The sequence below is a fragment of the Notamacropus eugenii genome, chromosome 6 (assembly GCF_028372415.1).
Source record: "Notamacropus eugenii isolate mMacEug1 chromosome 6, mMacEug1.pri_v2, whole genome shotgun sequence".
Taxonomy (NCBI): Eukaryota; Metazoa; Chordata; class Mammalia; order Diprotodontia; family Macropodidae; genus Notamacropus; species Notamacropus eugenii.
In genome coordinates, this window is record NC_092877.1 from 94,477,427 (window position 1) to 94,504,775 (window position 27,349).

Consider the following 27,349-nt stretch of genomic DNA (forward strand, 5'->3'; position numbering starts at 1 on the left):
TACGTAAAATCCAATTCTCATGGTAGAATGTCAACTCCCATAGGAATGGGACTGGAACAGACAAAAGTCTGTGTACCCCCAATGTCCAACGCAGAAGAGATGCTTATTGATTAATCCATTTGGTCAATTACCATTTTGAGGAAATATATTATAATGGACTTTGCTATGCCATTTCCATGCCATCAGCAGTGGATTTAATACTAATATTAATTCTATTAATTTTGTGTATTTTTTAAACATCAAGTGTTAGATCTTGCATTAGCTCTCCTAGATCTAATTCTCAAATACCTTTTGGAAAACACCAATGGGAGTGGTAAGTAAAATTCTCTTTCACGGCCTATATGGCCTAATAGTAGCCCCATATGGAAAATACTCATTATATTTTCCGGGGTTTTTTATTTCCTCTAGGTAAAAAAAGGTGATTGTGATATCGGTTGACTAAGTTTTCTGATGTTCTTTTTAGGCACACACCCATTACAAAATTTAAAGTTAAATTTATACTGAAGCAGAAACCAATGAATTAATTCCTTTCAAAGTATTTTTATTTCACTCAATGAAAACCAAGATAATCTGCTAATTAACTGACTCACTAAACCCAATCTAAATTAGTGAAACAAAACATATTCGTCCTCCCATCCTTCTTAAAATAAATAAGGGTTTCCCTACCTTTCTAGTCTTGAGACCTGTGCACAAGTTAACAGGAACAACACCTTAGCTTAAGTAACCCTTCCTCTTAATCACAAGAGCTGTGTCCGTCTGTTACACGTTGGATACATCTCTTTATTGGTCAGTGAGCTTTGGCCATTTAACTTCCTTGCAAGTAATTTGTTAAGGGCACCTGGAATGAGTCTGAGTGGGTGGAACCAAAAAGAAAAGAGGATGTTAAATGCTGCCAACTCCAGAATTCTCAACAGCAATTTGGAAATTAATAGAAAACCAGCTCTAACTAATGGCTTTTTGGAGGGTCAAATTAAACCAGTAAGGAAGAAAAAACTAGTCAAAAGGCTTTGACATTTTCACAGAGAAGAGAATTTAACTGAACTCCAAAACTAACCCAAAGAGAATGAATCATGCCCAACCACCATCCTAGCACAGGAGGGGTGCAAATAACTTGTGTTACTTAGGACAGATAAGATAAGGGAAGGGCAGATTTTACCCAGTAATGTTCTATTTTCAACAAACTCTTTTTCTCTGTTGTCACTATGCTAATATAGATGACTTTGGAAGACTGTTTTCCTTGTAATTAGTACTCACAGTAAACTGGAAAGTTACTCAAGACTGGCAGAAAGGTGGTGACAGAAATCATACTTAGAAGCAAACCCGAGAGTATCATTTCTCTTTGCTTACAAAACAGGGAGCCCTAAATCATGTTACCTGAAAGGAGAGAAAAAAAGGGCAGGTACAGGAGAAATAAAAGCCAGGGGATAATAAAACATGATTCAGGACAATAAAAAAGAGTCTGTACATAACAACGGAGCAGTAGGCCCCGAAGCACTCAAGCAGAGTAAATAATGCTCCTTTTCAAGCAGTTAAGAGAAGGAGCCACACGGAAACACTTTTCTGACAGTGAATTTTTCAGGGCAGCTGGCAGGATAGGGCAACCAACTTGTAGAAAACAGGCAGAGAGTAAAGGATAATAAAGAATGTTCTCCAGACTGCGATGCTGAATGTCTGGGGCCCAAGTCCTTCTGAACCTGGAGGAGAACAAACACCCCCCAGCACATAAAGATACAGAACTGTAGTTTCTAAGTCTTCCTAAAACACACACACACATGTTGCAGTTTCTCTTTAGTGGTCATTCTGCAGACTTATAACCACGTTATCAAAACCAGAAAATGTCATCGGTTCGGAACAATGAAAGTTGGCAGTAGAGAGAAAGACCAGGAAGACAAGAAAAAAAAATCTGAATTACAAATATTTGAGGAAGGTGATACATTTTTACCTCTTCCAGTACCCCACCCTCTCCCTCTCCACCTCCAAATGGAACGTTCCCTCAAAACCAAGAAAAAGAGTTACACAGAAAGACTGGATACAGTGACAGCTTCTGACAATGTCCACAACATTCTGCCTAGTAATCCCCATCTTCTCTGCTATGAGGAAGGAGGTGTTGTTCCATTATCGGTTCACTCTAGGCATCATGACTGAATTGATCCACTTCAAAAAGAAAGGACAAAAACAACATCAATTCCTCAAATTAACTTCTCTTATCTACAACTAGAATCTCCAAAATTTCAGAAGGAAATTATTCACAATGTTTAATATATTAAGAATCTCAAGTGATTTCCGGAGGACTACAAATCCAAAATGGTAGAGTGTGAGTTGACAATACGTTTCAAGGGCTAGAGTAAGTGAATGCTCTCATGGCACCTGTTTGTACTTCTCATGTATTTTCTATATGAAAATACCTGTTTGTCTTCTACTAGGTTCTAAGTTTCACAAGAGCAAAAAATAAGCTTTTTCTGTTTTTATATCATCACCCTATATATAGGAGATGCTGAATATATTGAATTTACTTATTTTGAATATCTCAAGGAAAACTAAAAGATTGCCCAATTACATGAAGATTTGGGGGGGGGTCATTATTAAGTGGATAATGTTATAAATCTCTAAAGATATGAATAATTATGACTAGGATACTACATCACACTTAAAACAGATGAGATATGACATACAGTATCCATGCTGCCAAGGCAGCAGACTGACCCAAACCTGTGTGTCAAACCCAAACAATGAATTCAGTTATCTTTCATCACTGAAAAGAAACCTAGGACCTTCTTTTCTTACCACTAACTCAAAAATCGCCCCTTTAATCACAGTTAGGTTAAGCCAATCTTTTATTTTTTATCAGTCTCTATCTAGAAAAAGGGTTCTGCTACCTATTCCTCAGGTGATGAAGTCCAGTTTTATTCCCCAGTGACCGGCAGGACCTCTTTTCTTTATAGAATCCGCTCATCTCAAGGTATTCAGGGAAAAAAAGTCATTATATGCAAACAGAAGGCAAATTTGTAGCTTGGGGAGGAGGGGAAGGAAAGAAACAAACAGAAGCTTAGAGAAGGAAGGTGATGCACATGGGACAGATGTGAATGAAGGCAAAGGAAGACAAACCTGAGATTCAGAGCAAGGACTGTGAGCTCAGAGGATGAGGATGGAGAAGAAAGTAAGCATTGAAGTGAGTGTGATTTCTCCCAAAAAGGCTGTCCCTTGAAGAACATAGCATGAAAGTTGCAATACTAAGATGATTCAATGACTCTGAGGATACTCATTGTTATACACTGCAAACCTCTCACCTTCTCCTCCACCAAAATACTAAGGGAGAGTAATTTTGCTGTATATGTGCATTACTAATTATTTGACCATGATCCCAAATCCTAGCTGGTCTTTACCCCTATCCCTCACTCTGACCTTGCTAAACAAAGTACTACCAATATTTCCATAGAATAGTCTAAATATCTTCCCTTTAAAGGCCCAAACAAATACAGATGTCCCCTAGTGAATGAAACAGTATGTATGCATTTGTAAGTTTATACTCAAAAGATACCACTTTTGGGCAATTAGTACTCTATCAAAGTATGACGTACTACTAAATAGTTTAAATGTGCTGTGTGAAACCTGTCACATTTATATTTTAACTAACTTCCATTTAATCAGCCAGTATAGTTTCCTTACAAAGTAAAACAGAACATTTAGGAAAATTTTCTTAGAAGATCCAGCTCATTTATATAGTTACTCTAAGAAAGGTACCTGAATCTCTACCAGATTTCCAATGACTTGCACCATTCAGGAAGACTCATTTTAAAAACTATACAAAAAGAGTTTTTTAAAGTAAAATACAGTAGCATTTTTGTGGTAATAAAGAATAGGAAACAAACTAGAAATCCCATTGACTGAGGAAAGGCTAAACAAATTCTGGTACATGAATGTGATAGAGTCCCCAGTATGAATATGATGAATATAATGAATATGATGCATAGAAATGACAGCTAAGTGGCACAGTGTCTAGAGAGTCAGGCCCTGAGTTCAAATCCAGCCTCAGACACTAACTGTGTGACCCTGGGCAAATCACTTATCTCTCAGTTTCTTCATCTGTAAATAAGCTGGAGAAATGGCAAACTACCAGTATCTCTGCCAAGAACACTCCAAATGGGGTCACAAAAGGTAGGACAAGCCTCAACAAGAGCAACAAAACAAACAAGCATAGATAAACCGATGCAAAAAGGGAAAGCAGCAAACCAGGAAAATGATATATACAATGCCTACAAAGCAAGAAAGAGCCACATCAAAAAAACAATCAAAACCAAATGTTGTGAAATTACAATAACCAAGCTTGGCCCCAAAGAAAGATAGGAGAAGATACTTCCTTGTCACTTATTCACAGAGGTTGGGAACCACAAGTATGGAACACTGTATATAGCAACAAATAATTTTCTATTTTTAAAAAGAAGTATTTTCTGTCAAAAAAAAAATTGGTAGAGAAATAGACAAGGAAAGTTGCAGCCACATTCTATACCAGGAATCAGGTGTATGAAATTCAGAGAATTATACAAAAGAGAACATTTTAATTTCATTAAATTAACAAATTAATTTCATTAAATCAACAATTTAATATTGCTGAATGACATTTACAACAAAAACAAACTATAAAACCATCTGCTTGCTTGGCATTCTCTAAATTCCTTAAAAAGAAGATTTAATCTAGACTAAACTATTGTAGGACTTCTGTTAACTCTCACTTCCACTCCACTCCTATAATCCCTCTTTTCCTAACCCAAATCTTCAATCCCACTCAAAATTCTGATATGCTCTGCTGAGTCCTTGCCCTTCAGAACCTTATAAATCAGACAGTATGGATTCAAAGAAAGATGGAGACAGTACCTATAGATACCAAGTGGAGGATACAGGTTACTAGCTACATGATTTATCCCTTCCCCAGCAACATTACTACAAATTTTCTTGTTAGTTGTTTGTTTCTTGTTCAGTTAGTTGAGGGAAAAAAGGATTTGGAGCCTACATTCTCTACAGTATGCTGGACATGTAAACACAGTTATAAACAACATAAGGAGAACCAAAGGCCCAACCAATACATGTCACATATGACTTACCATGTGTGTAGCAGTGACACAAATACAGTGAGTGATCGCAATATTAATTGGAAAGGACAATCTGGGGTCCAGGAGAACCTGTTCCATGAATCGTGACTTCCTTTTCAACCAGGTTCCCTTGATCTCAAGGCTCTAAGGAAACAAAACTACCCCACCCCAGCATCCCTGTTTTTCTGCAATTATTCCAGTCTTCATGGAGTCCTAATTTAACAGCTACTTAAATGATCAATTGTGTAAATATTTGTTGAGTGCCATATTGTGCATTTATTAGGCACAATGCCTGTCAGAGAAACTAAGGCAAACCCCCCCATACACAAATGGTCCCTGCCCTTGAGGAACTTACAATCTCCAAACTCATGGGCTACGTTCTATTAGTACCGCATGTGTATAGACATAGAAAAACAGTACAATGAAAATCGAGACAAGGGAGAACATTAAAAACAGAGGACAAGGAGTCACCACCTGAGTTAAGGCTAAAAGTTAAAGAGAATGCTTTCTACATGAGGAATGGGAGACAGAGTATTGAGTTTATAATAATCCAATCTGGCTAGAACATAAGAATTCAGAAAAGACAACAGTAGGAAATAAAAATGAACAGGTAAGTGGGAGCCAGACTGAAGCAGATCTTAAATGCCACACTAAAAAGATCAAGTTTTATCCCACATACATTCAGGTGGGGTTTTTTACCCTAGGATCCATGAAGTTCTTTTTAAAAATGTGTATATTTTTACAACTATATTTTAGTGACTGCTTTCCTTTGTAATCTTATGCATTTAAAGGCAGTATTCTAAGGAGGAGGGTTTACTACTGGTGTATCTATCCCTAAGGCTGTGAGGGTTTACTGTGCTTCAGACAAAGACTTAAGATTTTGACTTTGGGAGTCAGGGGGAGGGAGCTGGGTGTGCTGGCCCACCATATACATGTGGCCATATGATCACCATGAGTTGAACAGCCATTAACAATTGTGGTGCTTGCTTCTAGCCACATTAAATTGGTAAGCACTGTGCTACAGAAATGTCCATAACAACAATGAAAAAAATAATCAGCAAAGATATACAATTGGTGGTTGGGCCAAACTCTCCCTCCTATAGATTTGTAATGGTGGTATACCCAATCAGAAGGATGTTTTAATTCATACCAGTTATGAAGAGCTCTGCCTACTAGGCTTTTACTGGGCTTTAAATTTCCTAACCAAAATCTTGAATCCCATCCAAAATTAAACTGGGAAGCTACTTCAGCAGTTTGATGGTAAGTCTCCAGGATGATTTCCGTGACTTTTTAGGGAAAAACTAGACTATGTAAAATGGCCCTTCCAACTCACAGGATCCCAACCAGATTAGTAGTAGATATTGTTGCTTGAGATAGCATGTCACCATGGTGATAATAAGACAAATAAGGAAGTAAGAGGGACGGGCAGGTTTAAGGAGGAAGATTGTTTTAAACATGTGGAATTCAAAGTACTAGAATATCCAGACGTCCATTGTGTAGGGAGTTGGGTATCCAAATCTAGGTAAATACAGATTTGGGGTCAATTACACAGAGGTGATCATTGAAGTCATGGGGATGGATGGGGCTATTAAGGAAGAGAGCTTATAGAGGAGAGGGTTTAGGATAGACATTTTAGGCGGTACTCTTGTTTGGGTGCATGTGAAAGACAAGTAAACCAAGGTGCTATTGGAAAGGAGGCTGCTGGAGCTCAGTGTCTTTAGGACCACTGTTTATCAGTTCTCTAATGATTATTTTTTGAGAGTGATATATATATGTGTGTGATTTCAGTGATCACAAAAGCTATCCATTTAGTCAAGAAAAAAACAGGGTTGTTAGGGGGAAAGATGGGGAACGTGCAAAAAGAGCAGTACATGCCAATTTTAGGATGGACAAGAGGTATATCTTCTGAAAAGGATTTCTGGATGGTGATAGAAGTTTCTTTGGAATTGGACATCAGGGTTAAATTACTCCTGAAAGAAACCAGAGGTAGTATTGGTGGTAAAGGGGACTGAATAAACCTGAGCTTTTGGTGTTCTCTGTTTTATTTCTTTTCGGTCATTTATTTGTTGCTTTTCCTCCCTCAATGTAAAAAGCAGCATCTTAAGATATTATCAAGATTATTTTTCCCTCAGTGTTTTATTTTGTGGTCAGCACAGAGAATAAGCTTCTTTGAAAGTCTCATACTGATACCCTCCCTATTTAATCAGGTATCAAAGGATCCATATGATCAGACCCACAAAATACACCCATTTTATAAGGGACTACTACAGTGGCTCAAGAAACTTATAAGTTTTTTTCCCAATAAATTAAAACATTTCATGATGATAATTCTTGAAATTATCCTACAATATTACATTTTTGTTGTCTGATAAAGACTATAAGTTTAGTTGCTATAAAATGAGGTTTTTCTATAATTCGTAGGGAGTATAATCTGGTGTCACGGCTCAAGAGAAGCTTTCTTTATGTATGTATGAACAAACAAACAGTTTCACTGTTTCATTTTTCCCCCACCTTGCCATTGGTCTCTTCATTATTTTGTTTCTTCTCAATTTATAAGGGCTGGGGGAAAGAAGGTAAAATCTGAATCGTTCTTCCTATTTACTTCTACTTAATAAAAGCTTTGCCAACTGCAAGAAAATGGAAGTAAACTGGAAAACGGATGGTTGTCATAGACAAGGTAGTAAACTGAGAGAAGTTATGAATGGTCATCATGCCTCACAGTAAGCCTAGGGGAGTATGGGAGAAGTCTGACATGAACTGGGGCAGTTAAGTGGGCCTAACCTGGAAAACAAATCCACTTAAGGATTATGATGATGAAAATATAAAGAACTAAACAAGCCAAAGGGTGATCATAAGTGTAAATTATAATGACCTTGTCCCTGAAGAAGAGAGGAGAAAAGGCAGCTCCCTCTCTTTAATGGGAGAATAGGAAGTGAATGGAGGCGGACGGGAGGATGGGGAGGATGGGGGGAACGGGGGAACGGGGTATACTTGAATATGAAGATATTGTTAAAAAACAAAAGATACCATTAAATTTGTTTTTAAAAAGAATTAAGGGGCTGTTAGCCAGGAAGTAAAAAAAAGAACAATTAGAGTGCAACCTGGGCCCCACAATTTAGAGATCATGACAATTAAGTCCCAAGCTGAACTTTGTTCACAGAGAGGCAATGAGTCTGAACTGAGAGTGCGCCCTGGGAGACAGGAAAGAGTGCAAGGAATGAGGGACGTGGTCCAGAAACCCCAAATTGTCGGCCTGGCCCTGCTATTGTCAAGGCATGCTAGTCCAGGAGAGTCACATTATGTCTCCACACCAGAATACTCTCATCTGTAAAATGGAGGCAATTGAATTTATATTCAGTCCCTCATGGCACTGTTAGGCAGAAAAAAAGGTTATATATAATTATATACGATACATAATATAGTAATACATAATTGTCATTATTATTATCTATGTATAAAAGATTTAGAGAAAAAGTAATAAAAGATTGCAAGGGGAATGTTTAGCTTAAGAAAATTACTTCCAAAAACTCTCTGATCCTGGAAGGGACCTCAGAGACCATTAACAAGCTTTTTTATTTTAAAGGATCTGCTTTATCATTCTTTAAGCAGTATGGACATGTTGATTATTATAATTATATACAACAGGTAAATAGCAGGCCTCTGTTATTAAATAAACAGGACCTTATAATATTTGAGACGAAATAAGATACATGAAATACCTGGGTATAAAAAAATATCCAAGATATACATTAGTATCATTTAGTTCCTTGGGTGATGAGGAAGGAAAGGGTTGGAGTTGCTAGGGCAAAATCTCATGGAGGAGATGTGACTGGGATTAGATAGTTCTGAGACATTACTTTCCAAATGGTGATCTACATCTCATCATCATTTTCCCACTTTTGTTTTTTTGGTAGAGTGGAGAAAAGTAAGAAATGTGACAGTAACAGTGAGCCACTGTCAAGTATCTGTGATAGCCAACAGACCAGGGCAGCGTTGCTAGAGATGTAGAGGACAAATATTGGCCCCTTGTTTTTTTAAAAAGGCGTATGTGGGTAGGGATGAGGGTGGGAGGATAGAGCATAGACTATATAAACACTGACCAGTGAGTTTGACTTAGATTCCTGTCAAGTTTCTACACAGGAATTTTTGATAGACATCTAGAAAAGAAAGTATAGCCATCATGACTTCACCCAAACATCGCGCTAGATGGACCTCATTTCTTCTTTGGGATAATTACAAGAGAGGCACTAGGTGGAAGGGGGATGTTTGTAGCCATAAATTACCTTCATTCTTGAAAAGTGTGTGACAGTCTCACATGCTCTCTACATGGACGAAGTGGGAAAAAGGGATACAGAGCAGATGATAGTACAGTAGGGAGGATTCAAAATTGGTTGTTTGACTGGACCAAGAGTATAGCCATTAATGGGTCAACTTTCCCTTGAATTCCACAGGTACATGTCCTTCATTCTGGGCTACCAGACACTGTAATCAATGGCTTAACGGCACAGACAGCGCACTGCCTACCAAATCTACCAAGGACATGAGGCCAACAGGAGTTGCTAACATGGGGAGTGACTTCAGGATTCCCAAAAGATCAATAGGCTACTACTATGTTGATTGGAATCTAATAAAATGAAATTCAATGGGGACAAATGTAAAGTTCTCAATCCTCCAAGACTCTTCTTGGGGAGGCAACTGTGACAGAACAGAAAGAAAATGGAATTTGGATTCAAAATCATTGCTCTAACATCTACCTCAATAATCTTGGGCAAATCGGTTAACCAACCTGAGCCTCAGTTTCCTTGTTTGAGGATCAAATATGAATATTGCTTTTTAAATTTTTTAAATGAGGTGGTGGTGGGGAGAGAGGGGAGCAGAGCAGTTACAGGACCAGAACTACCAGTTCCCTCTGGGTCTACAATTGTAAAGTCTTACACTTGGGTTAAAAAAAATCAACTTCATAAATAAATGATGGGAGAAGAGTAACAAGAAAGCAGTTCATCTGAAAAAGTTTTCGTGGATAGCAAACCGTATAAAGGGTATTCCAGAGTCAGTACAGTTTTAAGCTATGTAAGTATAAAATTACACTAAGACTGAGCATGTTAACAGTGTGAAATATCAGTCCCAAACCTTAATGTGATCCCAGGCTCCATCGAGGAGGCAGATTGATAACAAAGGAGGCAGCATGGTATGGCTGATCCAGAGTCAGAGGACCAGGGATCAAATCAATGGGGTCAAATTCAAAAAGAATTGGAGGAAAGGGGGCGGGGGGGGGGGGGGGGGTGCACACCAAAAAACCTCCTATAGGCTATATGTTGACCTGGAAAACCACAAATTAACATTATCTATATTCTATTGCATTATTTGTTTTGTAAGTCAATTATCAATAAACATTTATTAAGCACCTACTATATCCCAGGCATTGAGCTAAGCATTGTTAAATATTTTCCAACTATATTTTAATCTGATTGGAGTAGCAGTTGGGAGGGTTGCAGGAAGACTGCCATGTGTTTGCCCTTCTGATTCAAATCACTCTATATCTTAGGTAAGTCACTGTTTCCTCAACTGGTCCTTGAACTTCTTTCCAGATAGAAAACCATGAACCCAAGAAAGGCCAGACCGAGGAACAAGATAATCCTTTGAGGAAGGCTATTGTCAAGCTAGAAAGCATCTAGGAGAGATAGGGATCATAATTTTAGAACTAGATGAAACCATGGAGGTAACTTTAGTTCAAACTCCTCATTTTACAGATGAGGAAAATGAGGCTCAACGAGGCTATGTATGTTGGTAGTAGGTCACAGGGTCAGGAAGCGAACCCCATTCTCCTGAAGCCAAATCTGTTGCTCTTTTCACTCTGCTGGGGACTCTGGTCACCCCTGCTATGATTCATGGGACACACTCCATCTACCACCTCCAAGCATTTCCCTGTGGGTTCCTCCTGGCTTCCCATCTTCATGGGTGTCCCGGCTTTCTTCAAGTCTCCGCTAAAATCCCACCTTCTGTAAGAAGCCTTTCCTGATCTCCCTTAACATTACAGCCCTCCCTCTGTAACTACCACCAGTTTCCCTTGAATATACATATTTATTTACATATTGTCCTCTCCATTAGACTTCTTGAGGGCCCTTCCTTCTATTCCCAGTTAACACAATGCCTGGCACATAGTTGACATGGAAGCCCTTGTTGACTGATGAATTGCTTCAAAATTAGGCTATGGGAGAATGGGTTAAATGAAAGAGATATGTAGCCCAAAGGATGGAAAATTCAGGTAAAATGCGATTGCTGGCCCCAGAAGGCAAAACAAAACTATGGGGAGAATTTGAATAGAGGCAGATTTAGGTGGACAAATATATAAGGGAAAACTTCTTGACACAGCTAGAATGGACTGCCTTAAGAAATTGTGCGTCACCCCTCTTGGGGGCTACAAACAAAAGCTGGATAATTACCTGGCAGGGATGGCAGAGGGGAGGGGGGAATGTATTCTTTCATTAGGGCTAGATCCCTTGCCACTCTGAGAATCCATCATGCTGGAGCACTGCCTTTTTACTCAGTTGTACTTCAGGTTAATAGCTAAGTAGGGCATTGGATATGGCACTGGACCCAGAGTCAGGAAGATCCCAATTCAAATCTGGCCTCAGACACTTACTCACTGTGTGACCCTGGGCAAGTCACTTAACCCCTATTTGCCTCGGTTCTTCATCTGTAAAATGAACACATACTGGAGAAAGAAATGGAAAACCACCCAAATATCTTTGCCAAGACAAAAGTCCATGAGGTTACACAGGATAGACAACAGCAACAAAAGCTTCAGGTTAGCACCTTTAAAAAAAGTAAAATCCTAAAAAAATAAAATTGAAAAAAAATTAAAAAATTTAAAAGTAAAATTCTACGAAATAGACTAGCACTACAAAGAAGGGTTCTATATAATGAAGATAGTTGCCAGTCTTGGTGAAGGTCCATTGTAATGAGGCCCTTCTTGTTTTTTGAGGATGAATGAGTCTACACCAAAAATGCTTTGCTTTCTCTGGTGTTTGAAAGCTCCAAATGTTGCTCGAAGTACTCAAAGTACCAGATTGTGTGCTCTGAAGTTGAGAGGGTAGGGAGAGAGCGCTGCCTAGATGAGTGCTTGAGGTGGTGACTTTTTGGTAACTAATTAACAGCAACTATTACCACTTCTACCCCAAATATCACAATCACCCCACACAGAAAAACTCACCCACAGTCCCACCCTACTAAACCAAAACAGTACTCCAAATGTCACAGCAATTAAAAGGAAAGATGTGTAGGAGACCTCTAAGCAACTCAGCACTAGATGTACAAGGCACATTTTTCATTTGTTAATTCATTATAGAAAGGCTGGGTGTGAGTTCTATTTGTTTCAACTCCTTTGGACTAAGAAAGTGTGTGTGTGTGTGTGTGTGTGTGTGTGTGTGTGTGTGTGTGTGTGTGTGCGTGTGTGTGTGTGCGTGTGTGTTTAAAGCAACATATTAATCATACCAAAATTACAATGTAAGTGGGGAAATTGGATTTCCTAGGAGCTAAGGAAATATGCACTTAGCACCTAGGAAATAAGATAACAGGATCCTAGTATTTAAGAGCTGGAAAGAATCTTAGGTCTGAGGCTCAACTCCTTCATTTTATAGAGGTTAATTAATATAACTTGCTCAAGGTCACATAGGTCATAGCTATCAAAGTTGGGACTTGAACTCAGGTCCCACATTCCAAATCCAGTGCTTTTCATACAAACTGCCTTGCTCTAATTAGATAGCACATAATAATTATTATTAACAATAAGTCCACATCATTGCTTAGAAAACGTTAACTAATTGTAAGCTAAACTACCCCCAGCCAATAAACAAAGTTGTACCTACTCAGTTGTACGGTTCGGTATATTAGGCAGCTAGGGGGCATGGTGGAGAGTGGTGGCATCATCCAAATTCAGATCTTAGCTCACTTCGCAAGGTTCCCTTCCAACTTTGAATCTGGGATTCTAATGCAATTGCCTCAGCTGATCTTCTTTATTCCTTTTAGCTAATCTTTGCAATTCAAATTTTAGAACCCGGCTTCTTATCATAAGTATAAATCAGCAGTTTCTCAATCATGTCAGGTGAGAAGCTCATTCTTAGAACAATCTAGCCGAAATTACGAAACCCCAATAAGGTACCAAGCAACAAAGCTGAGTAGTCAAAAACCCAGCAATTTTTATGATCATGAAAGTTCACCGTAGTACAAAGTCCACAGCATTACCGAACATTTGGGGCCCAGGAATCAGAATCCAAGGAGAATACTGCACAAAGTGGTGGTTTTCCAGAACCACAGATCAGACAAGTATGCAAGGCTAGTGAGACTGTGGAACAGTAAGGAAGCCCACTTAGGTATCTGTTCTTTCCCAATACTTTTCCTTATATCCCAGCCAGGCAAAACTGCTTACCGTCCTCACAAAAAGGCTGAATCCAAGTCTGCGCTTAAATGCTGCTACTGTCCAAATCTTGCTTCTTTCTGTTGAAAACAGGACTCACATTTGAGATTAAGCCATCAACACCAATACCTCTTTCCCAAAGTGCAAGACAGAAGAGTTATTGCCCCTTGGCACCATTTAATACTGTGTAGAGCACTGCAGATATCATCTCAGTTTTACTGCTTTGACCTCGGGAGACATTGCTAAGTCATAACTTTTCTGGACTCCAATTTTCTCATTGGAACAGCTGATCTCTAAGGTCTCTCCCTTCTACCTCTAAATCTTATGATCCTTAACCTACAAACTGCAATATGGGTTACAAAGGCATCCAGTCAAACTGCTTTTTCCACCTACTGCATCTGTCCTCAGGCCACTTATGGTCCAAGTAAAGAAATAGCATATGTCCTCTAGGGTAACTGCACCAGAAGTCTCCTCTCTTAATTCTAGTTCAACAACTTGCTCTCACTTTGGGGTGCTTTGAAAAGCATAAGGCAGCATCAGAAGCCCCCCCGCAAAAAAAACTGTGCTTCCTTAACCCTGTCAGTCCTTTCATATGTTTTGCCATAGCTTAGAGCACTCCCTTTGGAATCTGCCCCAAAGTCAAATATGATTATAACTGTAAAACTTGGATTCATACTTGGCTGGTTCTGTGACCCAGTAGGCAATCCATTCATATCTTCCCATTGCTTATTTGCAACTCTTATCCATATTCTTCCATAAATCTATCAGAATTTCTTCTGAGTTCTCACTAATATTCTGCATACATACATATTATACACTTATTGGGAACTTCTAAATTCACTCATAAATTCTGAGCTCCCATTGATTCTGTAAAATATGTATACAGAATTGTAGAGAAAATACCTATTTTTAGTACATCTATACACATGGAGTAAGACATACAAGATCAGTTGGAGTTCAAAAATAGTTTAGAAATTAATTTCATTCAATTTGTATAATACAAATCTTATATGTATAATATCATATGCACACACATATGTATTCTGCTACATTTCTATAAATCTAGAAAGCATAGATCAAGGTGAAAAACAATTTAATGCTATTCTCATATCCTTCAGCATTACATTGACTCTTTATTATTTTAACCTGTCTTCCTCAGATCAAGGACAATTAGCTCCTACTACCTAACCTATAAGATTTGGTATTACACATAATATCACAAAGTGGACATTTTAATGGCAATTTATATATGGATATACATGTGTGTCTATGTACATGTATATACACATATGCATACATATATACATACACATATATATAAAGGCTTACAAAATTCTTTCCCTGTAATAACCTTGGAGTGGGTAATATAAATTTGTATTATTATACTTTATACAAAAGGAAACTAAGGCTCAGGTACTAAATTTCCTGGTCTCTTCTGGTTTACTTCACCCAGGTCTGTGTCTCTAGGATACTTTCTGCAATCGTATGCTCCTTCTTGATTGCCCTCTCAACTTTTCTAACACCCCTATACTTTTATGGTAAATTAGGCCATTTTTTGTCTCAATTCTTATCTAGCCTTTAATTACTAAATGGGTGTTGCCTTAGACAAAAATGAGATTTTGGAAAGATTTTAGCTTTAAAAGGATACACTCCCAGTGTATCTGGGGCCATTGCCAGTCATCTTGACCTATGTCTCGCCATTGGACCCAAATAGCTCTGGAAGAAAGAGTGAGGTGGATAACTTTGCACAGCTCTGCCTCACTTAAATCCAATTCACTCACAAGTCAAGACATCACCCCCCTGATTTCATTGGTGATCTTTGAGAACTAAGGATGAAGAACAGTATACGTCGTCTTTCTCCATAGCTCCTTGAGGACAGGGCTGTCTTGCTTGCTTGTATTTGTAAGCCTAGCCCTGGTGCTTATTATAATGCCTTTAAAGTCACATAGTATACACTTAATAAATGTTCTGTCTGTCCATCTGTCCATCATTTATCTCTGAGCCTGTGGTTACACTGCCAGAAAGTGTCAGAGCTAGGTGTTGAACCCAGGATCCTTGATCCCAACTATGTAAATAACTGTGATCCTGATGTTAGACTTGGATTGAAGGAGAACTAGTGGCCCCCATGTGGCCTTCTAGGTCCTTGAGTGTGGCCTTTGGCCTGAGTCCAAGTTTTATGGGACAAATCCTTTTATTAAGGATATCAAATCAAGTAGGCTTCAGCGTCAAAAGACCTGGGTGCCAGTCCTTTCCTCCTACACAGTGTCCCAGTGCACCAGACAACTATGTTTAAACTGGTATCAACTTCTTCATCCAGAACTTTATGTAATTATAGGTCCAGTAAAAAATAAAAATAAATTCTATATATTCACCTATACACAGACATGCATATATGTGCACATATGTGGCTACTTATATGTGGTATATGCAAATATGATCACTCTTTTCCCCTTTATTCCTAAAGATATTTCTAGTTTTACTAAACTGGGGGATTTCTCTCATGATCCCTGGAAAACAAACTATGATCCTTCATGAAATCAGAAATTTCAGAGTGTGTCAACTAAGGCAACACATTCTGGTTGCTAGAAAACAGAAGCTTATGCACTGGTTCTGGAAATACAGGTTTTGAATTTCCAGTACAGCTGGTAGTGACTTCTCTCTCATCAGATCTCACACACTTTGCTACCCCTATTATACTATCTGCTTCTTTGGGCAGGATGTTTCATTCATCTTTGCAGTCTTCCAAGGGCCTACTAAGGTGTACAGTGCATAGTAGATATTCAAAAGATGTTTACTGACTGACTCATTAAAGGAATGGATGCTGAGTCCATGAGAAGTCAAAATGGTAGCTCCCTGTACAACATAAGTCCTTCAGGGAAGGGATAGTTTGTCATTTCTGTCTTGATTATCCCCATTACTTTAGCATATTATCTTGCCCAAAGTGAGAACTTATTAAATTCTTGTTGAATTTTCCTTTCTGACAGGAAGCCACGATTTCTCGTTAAGAGTCTTGGGGTATGGGAAGGAGGGGAAGAAGCCTGGTGACTACACAAGGTACAGTAAGAACTCAATCAAAATAACAAAAACAAAATTAGGAAAAACCACACAGGAGGAGTTATTTCTATAGCGACAACATTATAGCTGAAAAATCTCTTCCTGAGTAGTCAAAATCCAGACAATAAACGCTTAAATAAAGTATACTGTTAGCATAACGAAATGGAAAAGTTGCTGGACCTGATGTCAGAGGACCCAGGTTTAAATCTGCGCTCTACCATGTACTCCTTACCTGTGACTCTGGCTAATAACATGACCGTTATAATCACTATTGATACAGTACATTAGGGTTTGCAAAATGCAACCTCCCTGGACTTCTATTTTCTTATACATAAAACTGTGGGATTAGAGGAGATGTTCATTAAGATTCCCTCCAGTTCTAAATGTAACATCCTGGTCTTTACACTGGTAATGCCAACTACTCCCTTTGATGAATGAAGCCCCTTTCCTACCTCAATGTGGTGGGCAAGCCAAGGTCAGCAGGTCAACGGGGAGCTGCTCCCGCACACCTGGATATCATGCAAGGGAATGTGTGAAGAATGGGGTTCATGCATAGAAGTTTATGCAACCTCATCACTTTAAGGGTAAGTCGATCCCATGTTCCTGTCTCTTCTAGCTACGCAATTCCATAAACAAGAATTCCACAGTAATTGCAGCCAAGATTCAAAGAGAACAAGATAGGCAGCACATCTGCCCATTAGCTCTCCTAGATCCAACCCCCAAGCTAAGTTAGAAATTTCAGAAAAGATGCAGCCAGGGTCCCTTTGCTGGGGCTTGCTGGGCCCTCTCTACAAGTATTCTTTTTCAGTTGGTTGCCTTGGTTGCCATTCACCAAGAAGAAAGTGCAAGAGTTTCTCAGAATAAATTTCCTGAGGCTTATGGTGGGATTGTTTATATGAATGCATTAATAACAACATTGCAAAAAAAACACAGATGGGGAAAGATTATGTGGTGTACATCTGCAGTCTAGTTATGTATCCAAGGGCCACAGGCAAGATTGTTTTTCAAAAAAGGAAAATCTTATCTGAAGCACCCCCAGTTCCCCTTTTTGCATCCCGTTTTTCTCTCCTGGAATATTTCCCAACCAGAGGACATGCGTCCCCACTGAAGCATCAAGTCTTTCTGGAGCCTCCCCACTCTTCCTAGGCAGAGGGGCCCACAAATCCAATATTACTGGAGCCTTCACAGTCCAGGGGCCTTAAGGCCACAGGTTCCCCACCCCTGCTCCACACCATCATCAAAATCCCCATTTCCATTCCCTTAGTGCCCTTTTCCAGCTACCTGTTTGGAGGAAATAAACCTAGTAAACGAAATTACAGGGTCGTACAGATTTAGAGTTTGCAGAGGCTCCCTGTCCATTACGAAAGAGTTGAATTCTTCGGCCTGGAATTCAAGGTCATCTACTCTTTGGCATCATCCTACCTTTCCAGCTTTTTTTATTCCTTACATCTGTGTCTTACAGTGCAGCTAGGTGGATAGCATGGGACTTAGAGTTCCAAAATTCCAAGTTCAAATCCTGCCTCAGACTCTAACTGGATATGGAACCCTGTGTAAGTCATGTAACTCTGCCTCAGTTTCCTCAACTGTAAAATGAAGATAAAAGGAACAGCTCCCTCACAAGGTTGTTGTGAGCATCAAATGAGGTAATATATGTAAAGTGCTTTGCAAAACTCAAAAACATTATTAGAAATGTTAGGGCTCTTTTGCTCAGAGTATTTCTTATATCTGAAATTTCTTCCTTTCTCCTGCTGAACTCTTAGCCAGTATCTTTTAGAGCCCAATTCAAACGCCACCTGCTCCATGTGTCTTTCTCTAGTATCTTCTACCCGCCCAATTTCCTTTCTAGACCTCCCCTAGAACACAGTTTTGTTATGCTATAACGTTATCCTGTAACATTTTATATTAGAATTACCACTGTTTGTTTTTGATCTCCCTAATAAGCTCCAAGCTTCCTAATAAGCTCCAAGAAGACAGGACCTTCTTATTATCTAAACTGTATCTCTTTTAGTGCTTACCAGTGTTCTGCAAGTAATAAATGGGGAATAAGTGTTTGAATTAAATCAATCATCCCTAGGGTGGGGTGGGGTGGGGTGGGGTGGTGGGGGAGAGAAGGGTGGCGTCGTCTCCATTCTAAACCATAGAATACGGACAAAATAACATCCAAGTGCTCTATCAATTAATAATTACAATGATTTTTTTAAGATAATAATTTTAATACCAAATCTCTTAGGTCAATAATTAATCTTACTAATAAAAACATTTGAACAATTTATCTTCTTTTTTTGTTCAAGATAAAAATTTATTTTTTTAAAAATTCCTCATATTTTGCCTATATATCTATATCTACACACACACACACACACCCCCTGGGAATAGGGCTTAGCAAAGTAAATACTTCATAAATGCTTGCTGACCGACTAATAGACATCAGATGAATAAAGAACCCACTAGTTTAAGAGCAGATGAATGAATCCACATGAGCATAATCTGTTAGTAATAGGTTTTCACTGAAGTGATACTTTGATATCATCAGCACAGCAGGCATGATGTGATGTTTAGAGACACAGTTTATTGGTCTGACACCGCCTGCCAGTGAAATGCTCTGTATTAAAAAGCATTGGGAATTTTGCTAACAGAGGACATGTACTTTAAAGTCGTGATGGTTATACATTAACCTTACTTATTTGTGTTTAGCTTTCCACTAATTTTCATTCCCACACTTGCAAATTAAATACTAGCGAAGGCATCCTAGTTTTTGGGAATCAGGGAAGTAAAGCCCCAAATAAAAGCTTTAGAATCTAAAACTATAAAATAACAAAAACTGAAGTGTTTAAAGGTGTATCTAAAAATGAAAATGTTAAGTATTAGTACAAAGTACCAAAAATAGTGAATGTTTACCTATGGTTAGCAGAGACTGCCAACTCTATCAGAATTACACTACCAGTTTTGTCTTATTTCACAATGTATCTATCTCCTTTTTGCAAAAACTGGTGTATTTAAAAAAAAAAAAAGAATTAAGGAGAATTTAATTGCATTCTCTAGTATTTTTTGAAAATTTCCTAAGTCTTTGAAGCTAATCAGAAATAATCCAGGTAATTATGAGTGCTGGGAATCACTGGGGTAAACAAAAGAATTAAAAATACCATTAATTTAGTCAAGAAAGATTTACTCATTGTCTGCTACATCTAAGTCAATTTCCACGTGGCACCAAATTTCCCTCTTTAGAAATCACCATCAAGCACAGGTGGAATCCTGAAATAACTTCCTAAAAGTATTAACACAGTAACACTGAATGCTGTGTTTAGAATTCTAAAGCACCTGGTGGGGCATGAAAAATTCAATCAATTTATTGGACTATTTGAGACTAAGAAATCTGCTTTGTTTTGTTTTTTTAATGGATAGAGTAGTCACATCAAAAGAGCATTTTTTGGTAAGATGTGCCTTGGTCATATAAAAACCTGATGTCTGAACTTACCTAACAGACAAAACTATAAGGTTCCATGAAAACCTTATGTTGCTCACCATTAATGTGCATTTATTTCTTAAGCACCAACCATAGCTACTAAGAGAGGAAGTGGTAAGAACGAAAAAGACAGTACATTAGGTTCTATAGCAGGAGTCAAACCACGAGTATAAATAAAATATGTGCAAGGTAATTTGGAGGGGAGGCAGCTAGGCTGCAGTGCTGACACTGGACTCAAGGGAAATAGGGGTTTAAAACTGGCCTCAGAGACTCATTCGTAAAATGAGTTTGGAGAAGGAAATGGGCGAACTACTCCCGTATCTTTGCCAAGAAATCCCCCATATGGGGTCATGAAGAGTCAGGCGGCGCTGAAGCTATTGAGCAACGAGGATAGAAAAGGCTTCGTGTCGAAGGTGGTGTTTGAAGTGTTTCGAAGGTAATGATTTTGTGAGGCAGAAATGAGGATGAAACATATTCTAAGCCTGGGAAACAGCTTGTGCCAAGGCTCAGAGAAAGGAGAGGAAGGGAAGGAAGGAAACATAGGAAGAAGAGATGAGAGGAAAGAAACATTTATAAGAACATTTACTATGTACCAGTCACTGTGATAAGTATCTTTACATACACTATCTCACTTGATCCTCGTAACAACTCTTCTTAGTAGGTGCTGCTTTCTCTATTTTGCAGTTGAGAAGTTGAGAGAAACAGGTTAAATGACTTGCCCAGGGTCATATGGCTACTAAGTGCCTGAGGCTGGATCTGAACTTAGGTGTTCTTGATCCTAGGTCCTCCCCTCTCTCCTACTACCCGTGGACCAGCAAGAAGGCCAGTTTTTCTCCCTAGCCCAAAGACAGTGTAAAAGGTTAAGTAATGTATAATAAGACCAGAATGGTAAATAAAGTCAGGAGGTAGAGGAATTTAAATGCCAAATACAAGACTTTGCATTTATACTGAGCAGAAGACAATAAACAGGTGAACAGACTCTTGAGGGAAAGTACTCACAGAAAATCACTTTGACAGCTGCAAGGGGAGAGACTTGAAACAGTCAGGCTAGAGGTGATAAGGTCTTGAGCTAGAGTGGTGGGCTTGTGAAAGGAGATATTAGAATTGCCAAGGCTGGAGGGAGAATGAAGCAGCAAACCACTCCAGCCAGTATCCTTGCCAAGAAAACCCCAAATGGGGTCATGAACACTCGGATGTGACTGAAACAACAGAACAGCAACATGGACAAATTATTTATATACATGGGGGTAAAGGAGAATGAGAAGTTGAATATGTCTCCAAGATGGCAAACCTGGCTGACAGCAACACGGGTAGGCTCAGGATGTGGGGTCCGGTGAAAAAAGAGAATGAATTCTGTTTGGAGGTGTTAAGTTTGAGATGTCAACAGGTCAAGATGCCTACCAGGTAAGTGGCATACAGTTTGCAATGACCGATAGGCAGTTAGGTGCAGCAATATTACCAAGGGGCTAACATTTCCATAGAACTCCATTCCAAATGGTTACTCAACCAATACACCAGTTAAGTTTATGGTAGGGTCAGCTTATAAAGTGTCAACGATGGTAATGTGAAAGTGTTGGGTCAGGGCAAATTTCTGTAAAGTCTGCTTGCATTTGTAGAAGTGAGACCTTGGTTTGAGTCTCAACTCCCTCCCATGTGACCTTAAATCATATGACCTTTCTGAGATTCCATTTCCTTATAAGTATGGTCATAACACTTACACTATCTCACAAAACTGTTGTGAAGATCCAAGGAAATTATGTGTACAAAAATACAGGTGCATGAACTAGTAAGTATCAGATGCTGAGTAAATACGTGGAGTAGGAGTGGAACAGTGTTCAGTTTAGTAACCCTTTACTTACTATGAAACACTGTTTAAATTTTCCAGGTCCATCAATCACTTCCTTAGAAGCAGCAGTGAAAAGAGGGTGGAATTATCAATCATGGGATAGCATTCAAATCCTGGCTCTGCCTATGACTGGACAACTCACTAGACCTCTCCAGGCCTCAATTCCTTTAGTGTAAAATGAGGATGATGAAGTAGATGACCGCTACGTTGCCTTCCAGCTATAAATCTAGGACCCAGTGATCCACCCAGAGAAAGTCAATTCTGTAAGGAAACATTCCTAATATTGGAAAAACTACTTAATCTCATTTGACCTTTTCATGCTCAGGAATTTTCAGTTTACTGTTGTCATTCAGTTATGTCCTACTCTTTTGAGACTCCATATGGGGTTTTCTTGGCATGGGAAATTGACCCCTGGTCTCCCGCATGACAAGTGGGGATATTCACCACTATAGAAATGAGGAACACAGTTTATTAGATGTGAACAATTAGCATATAACCATTCTCACTCATCACTGCTCCTTTAAGCTTCCATATATAAACAAGAATCAAAACTGACCAAGTAGTTAGTTCAATCTGTTGATATTTAAATGCATCAATGCATGATTCTGTCATAGTACTGAAGAACCACCTATAGAGAAGATGCTAACTCTAGTTAAATATTACCCGTGCGTGTGTGTACTTGTTATGCCTAACTCAGGGGATAAAAGATGCCCATTTAAAACTCTTGATATCAGCTCAAAATAGGTTTGCCTCACATTTGTGCTACCTTATTTAATCTATTTACAATTCTATCATGTCGTCAAGTACACAGATATGACAGATTCTTTTAAAGTATCCCCATTACCCTTTTGAAAAATGGGGTAGAACCTCAGTCTAGGGACTGGGTCCGTGTGGGATACAAAACAAACCAAGTATGAAGGCAAAAGTTGACTTTAAGCGGTTCCTTGAACTCTGCCAAGAACTCCGAAAAAATGTTGCCATTCTCACCTCTCCTGGGTAGGAAGTGGTTACAGGCTATCTGTGTAAATCAATGAATGTTCAACCACACAGAATCTGAAAATGAGGTTTAATTTGTTAAGCTTGCAGAGACTTAGGGCAACATTTGGCCATAGAATCGAAAAAAAAAGATGACTAATGCTTAATGTGTACACTCCCCTCTTCCTTTGGCTAATCACTTAAGAAGCAAGAGCTGAATCCAAGCTGATAACCCAAAATCACAGAATAGAGGTAATCAAGAGATTCTGGGTCCAAACGGTGCCATCACTTAAATGGTAAGAATCCAGCTCAAGGAATGCTTGGGGTCTACACGAATTCTAGCTGGTGCCAGTGGCTCATTGCAGGATGCCTATGGACAAAGGTAGCAAGGATTAGAAGTCAAAAGACCTTTATTTTGCTCTAGCGCTGAGACTGACTAGTTTTTATATCATTTACCCTTTTTTGGGATTCAGTTTCCTAATCTATAAAATAAGGATAATAATACTTGCATGTCCTACCTCACAGGGCTGGTGTAAGGAAAGTAATGAATAAACCTTAATGTGCTATATATAAGGATAAATTACAATTAGCTAAGGGGAGAAGACAGGAATTAACTTCTTTTGATTCCAGAATAATAGCAGTTTATGATCTTGAGAGAAAGATGGAAGAGTGAAATTTCTTTCCGGGTTTGAGTAATGCAGGCTATGAGGAACCTTGGGAATTCTACAGATGCTTAGGAGATTAAAAACCTGAAGCAGTTTGACAAGAAAGCTTTGAGAGATTATGTATCTCCCCATTGTCACTCGTATATCCAATCCCTTACAGTAGATGCCCATATATTCTTTTCACTGCTAGGGTCACCAGATTGAATTTTAAGGCAGCTGCAAGCCTCACTTCTGTAAGAGAATTCAAGTTACATCAACAATATTAATACAATATTACATTAATTACATTATTACAATTAATTACAAATTACATTACATTACAATTAATACAACAATATTAATAAAATGATTTTTATGGTGAAAGACAAGATGGCAAGATATATATCAGAAGAAGTCAGAAGCTCTGCCTTTGCAGACCAGGAAAAGTTTAAATTTTCTGATCTTTATTCCTAATATTATTTTTGTTCTATACCTCAGAGTCAGGCTATCTAAGTTTTAGATTTTTATTTATTCAATATGATTACTTTCTTTCTACTTAAAAATTGTCCCGGAGGAAGGGGGGCGGGGTCATATCCTGCATGTTTTGTATGAGCTTAATTTGACCATGTCCCACATAACTTTGTTCTTTAATATAGTCTGATCTTTAGCTCAGAAAGGAAACATTTGTAAAATATCCATCAGTAAGAATAATAGTTACCATTTATATAATGGCTTAAGGATGACGAAAGGCTTTACAAAAATCTCATTTGTCTCACAACAACTCTATGAGGTAGATGGTCTTCATCTTACTGATGAAGAAGCTGAATCAGAAAGAGGTTAAATGACTTGCCTGTGATTACACAGCTACTGAGTGTAGCTCGAACTGAGCTCAGGTCCCCCCCATTCCAGGTTCAGCATTCTCTCTATAGCATCACCTGGCTACAATAGTATATGGTTGGTGAGCTCTGTTAGGTAATCCTACAGGATATCTTACCCCTGTCTTATCAAAGAAATTCATTTATCCAAGTCAATAGCGAAAAGAAACCAGAGAAAATAAACATATGAGAATATAGACCAGACAATACAAAAATAGGGAATGCTTCACAAATTTGCAAGTCACCCTTGTACAGAGGCCATGCTAAGCAATCATCTCTGTATCAGTCCAATCACAGCACAGGTGCTGCCAATGGAAGCACAGAATATTGATAAATTTTTTAAAAATATTTAATTTTTACTTTTCAGAACCTTTTCTCCCATTTGGCTTACGCAACAGTTCTTTAGGGAACAGAGGACAGATGATATTCATATTGTAAATGAGAAAGGGCACTTAATGGTTAATCAACTTGCTGAGATAATACAGCTAAATTAAAGGCAAAGCTGGGATTTGAATGAGTCCCTGGTCTCTCAGCTCAGCGCTCCTTCCACCACACTACACTCTTTCATACTTATTTGAACCCCAGTACACAAGAATAGTTTACTCATTTTGAAAACTTTGATATACATAAAATAATATGCTGGATTCATGACATTATAAGAATAATAACATCTAGCATTGATACAGCACTTTAACATCAGTAAAGTACTTTATGCTGTCTCATCTGATCCACACAACAACCTTGAAATGTAAGTGTTATTATCACCCCCATTTTACAGATGAAGAAACTGGTTACTCCCCAAACCAATATAGTTCAAAATCTCTCAAAATGCTTTCTTTCCCTGTAAGATTCTTGTCTATGTCTTTCCATAAGTCCTCCATAGATCTCATACCCTGCATAATTTGTACAATCTTAAATTGTCTATTTCGATACAACTTCAAACTTTACAAATGAAGATTTTTCCAAGCAAGACAGAGGCTTCATTTAATTTTACTATTTAATGTTGTCAATGGTGTCTTAAAGCCTTCAGACATGGCATAGCAAAAATTGTCAATTCAACTAGCATTTCTATGTTTAACAGGAAGTGAAAAGTTTTATTTCCTCCTTTAATTTGTTCTCTGATATTAGATATAGAAAAATTCAGTAGGGATGGTTTAAAATATCTAATGATTGTGATTCTAGAGTGAAAAATGGGCCCTATTGAGAGCTGTATTTTAGTTAAGAAACTTCTATTAGCCCTGCAGAACAAAACTCTTTGTTTCATATTTTAAAATGGAGCCAAAGGTTGCATTTGTGACTGACAAGGCGATCAGGCTTGCTTAAACAATGGTTAGGTTAAATTCTGAGGTTTCACAATCCTTTTAAAAAAAAAAAAAGGCATACATGGCACTGCTGAATCTATTGAATCTGTTATTAAGCAAGAGTTCAGTGACTGCCCAGTTCCTGTTACGTGTGCAAACTTCCTTCCAGGGAATCCTACTCAGGAGGGGAGGGAGAGAGAGGGTAAAAGAGAATGAGTGAAGGGGAGAGAGTTAGAGAGGGAGGGATAGAGGGAAAGACAGAGAAAAGGAGGAGAGAAGGAGAGAGATGAGTGGGGCAGAGGGGGAAGAGGAGAAGAGAGAGAGAAAGAGAAAGTGAAGTAAAGAGAGAGAGAGAGAGAGAGAGAGAGAGAGAGAGAGAGAGAGAGAGACTTAAAAAGTGATTCTCCCCAAGACTAGAATAAATTCTGTCCTCTCTCTTACCTGATAAAAGAGATTCTCTTCTGGTTGTCTACTTCAAGTTTGTTCCCCTGTGAATTTTTGGTGGCTCTCCCATGAAGTAAACTAGCCCTGCTTTTAGTAGACAGACATTGTAGAGTAATGGAGAACCAGACCAGCAGTCAGGAGGCCAGTTTCTCGTCCCAGATCCAACACTAACTATCTCGTGACTGTGGGCAAAATTACTTCACCTTCTCTGAAGTTCAGTTTCCTCATTTGTAAAATGTGGGGGATGGACTGACTATATGACTTCTTTAGTCATCTCTACATAATACTAAGGCACTACATTTTCCCTATTTCTGCATGGCCCACCCCACAGTGTATCGGGGAGGATTAAGTGAGGGAAAAGTTGTAAAATTACTTTCAAGAAATATGGGGAATTATTTAATTATTAGCCCAAGCAACTGGACAGCATATGTACTTGGTTCCTGTCCTGCCTTTGGCTTTTGAATCTGAAAGAGCTCAACCAAAAGAGACATGAATGCTGGTGCTGCTCCAGACACAAGGACAACTTTTGGAGTGGGTGCAGAAAGAAAGGGCAGTTTCCTCCGCCAGTCGGTTAGTATGGGATTAGAAACCATACAGTAGAAACAGGAAGGAGGCCCCCCTCCCTTTGAAGTTACCTCAATGGCATTTCCTAGAAGACCATGAAGTGACTAAGTCATAAAGATAAAGCTCACAGATTTCTGGAAGTGTCACATATGTAGTCCAACATTCTTAATTTTATAGGTGAGGAAACTTGAGTCCCAGGAGCTGTATGATTTGCTTGAGGCTACACTGATAGCAAGATTCGAACCCAAGTCCTTTGATTTTAAATACAGTACTCTAAGAAAGCTGACTCATGGATGCACCCACGATCTACTCTGAAGTGCCTTCATGGTGAGTCCAATGGAATGTGCCCCATTTTCTTGTCCTATCACCCACATTTGTACCTGTATAATATTACTATATGGAAGAGCCTTTGCTATGCCACTACTTCGTTCTTTCTGGAAAAGAATAATTTGGATATCCAGATTGTTGTGGCTTTAGGGATTTACTCTTTAAGAAGGGGATGCCATAAATCAAAGGAGATGAGTAGCTTGAGTGCATCTCTTTGGGCTTTCCCTTCCTTGGTATATTTCTTTCCTTTAGATCTAGACCTTATTATCAGGAAGCAGTATGTGGAGACACATCAATAGGTGTGACTTCTGTCAATTGATTCTTTTAGGGTGGTTTCCCCTAATTTCAGATAG

General features: G+C 38.7%; 1 protein-coding gene and 1 non-coding gene across 17 annotated transcripts in view; both read right to left on the reverse strand.

Annotated features, from left to right (window-relative positions):
* RBM47 (RNA binding motif protein 47) overlaps positions 1-27,349 on the reverse strand; it is a 153,989-nt gene that overhangs the window by 41,220 nt on the left and 85,420 nt on the right. The window contains exon 1 of one of the 16 annotated variants that reach the window (XM_072620564.1): positions 26,103-27,349. The exons of 14 other annotated variants lie outside the window; for them this stretch is intronic. The gene's annotated coding sequence lies outside the window, so the exon portion shown is untranslated. Of the gene's footprint in view, positions 1-666; positions 1,972-26,102 lie in introns of those variants that run through there. One more of the 16 variants, XM_072620563.1, reaches the window with a different exon arrangement.
* LOC140513007 (U6 spliceosomal RNA) lies at positions 24,571-24,681 on the reverse strand. Its single transcript, XR_011970050.1, has one exon. It is a non-coding gene; the product is annotated as a U6 spliceosomal RNA (small nuclear RNA).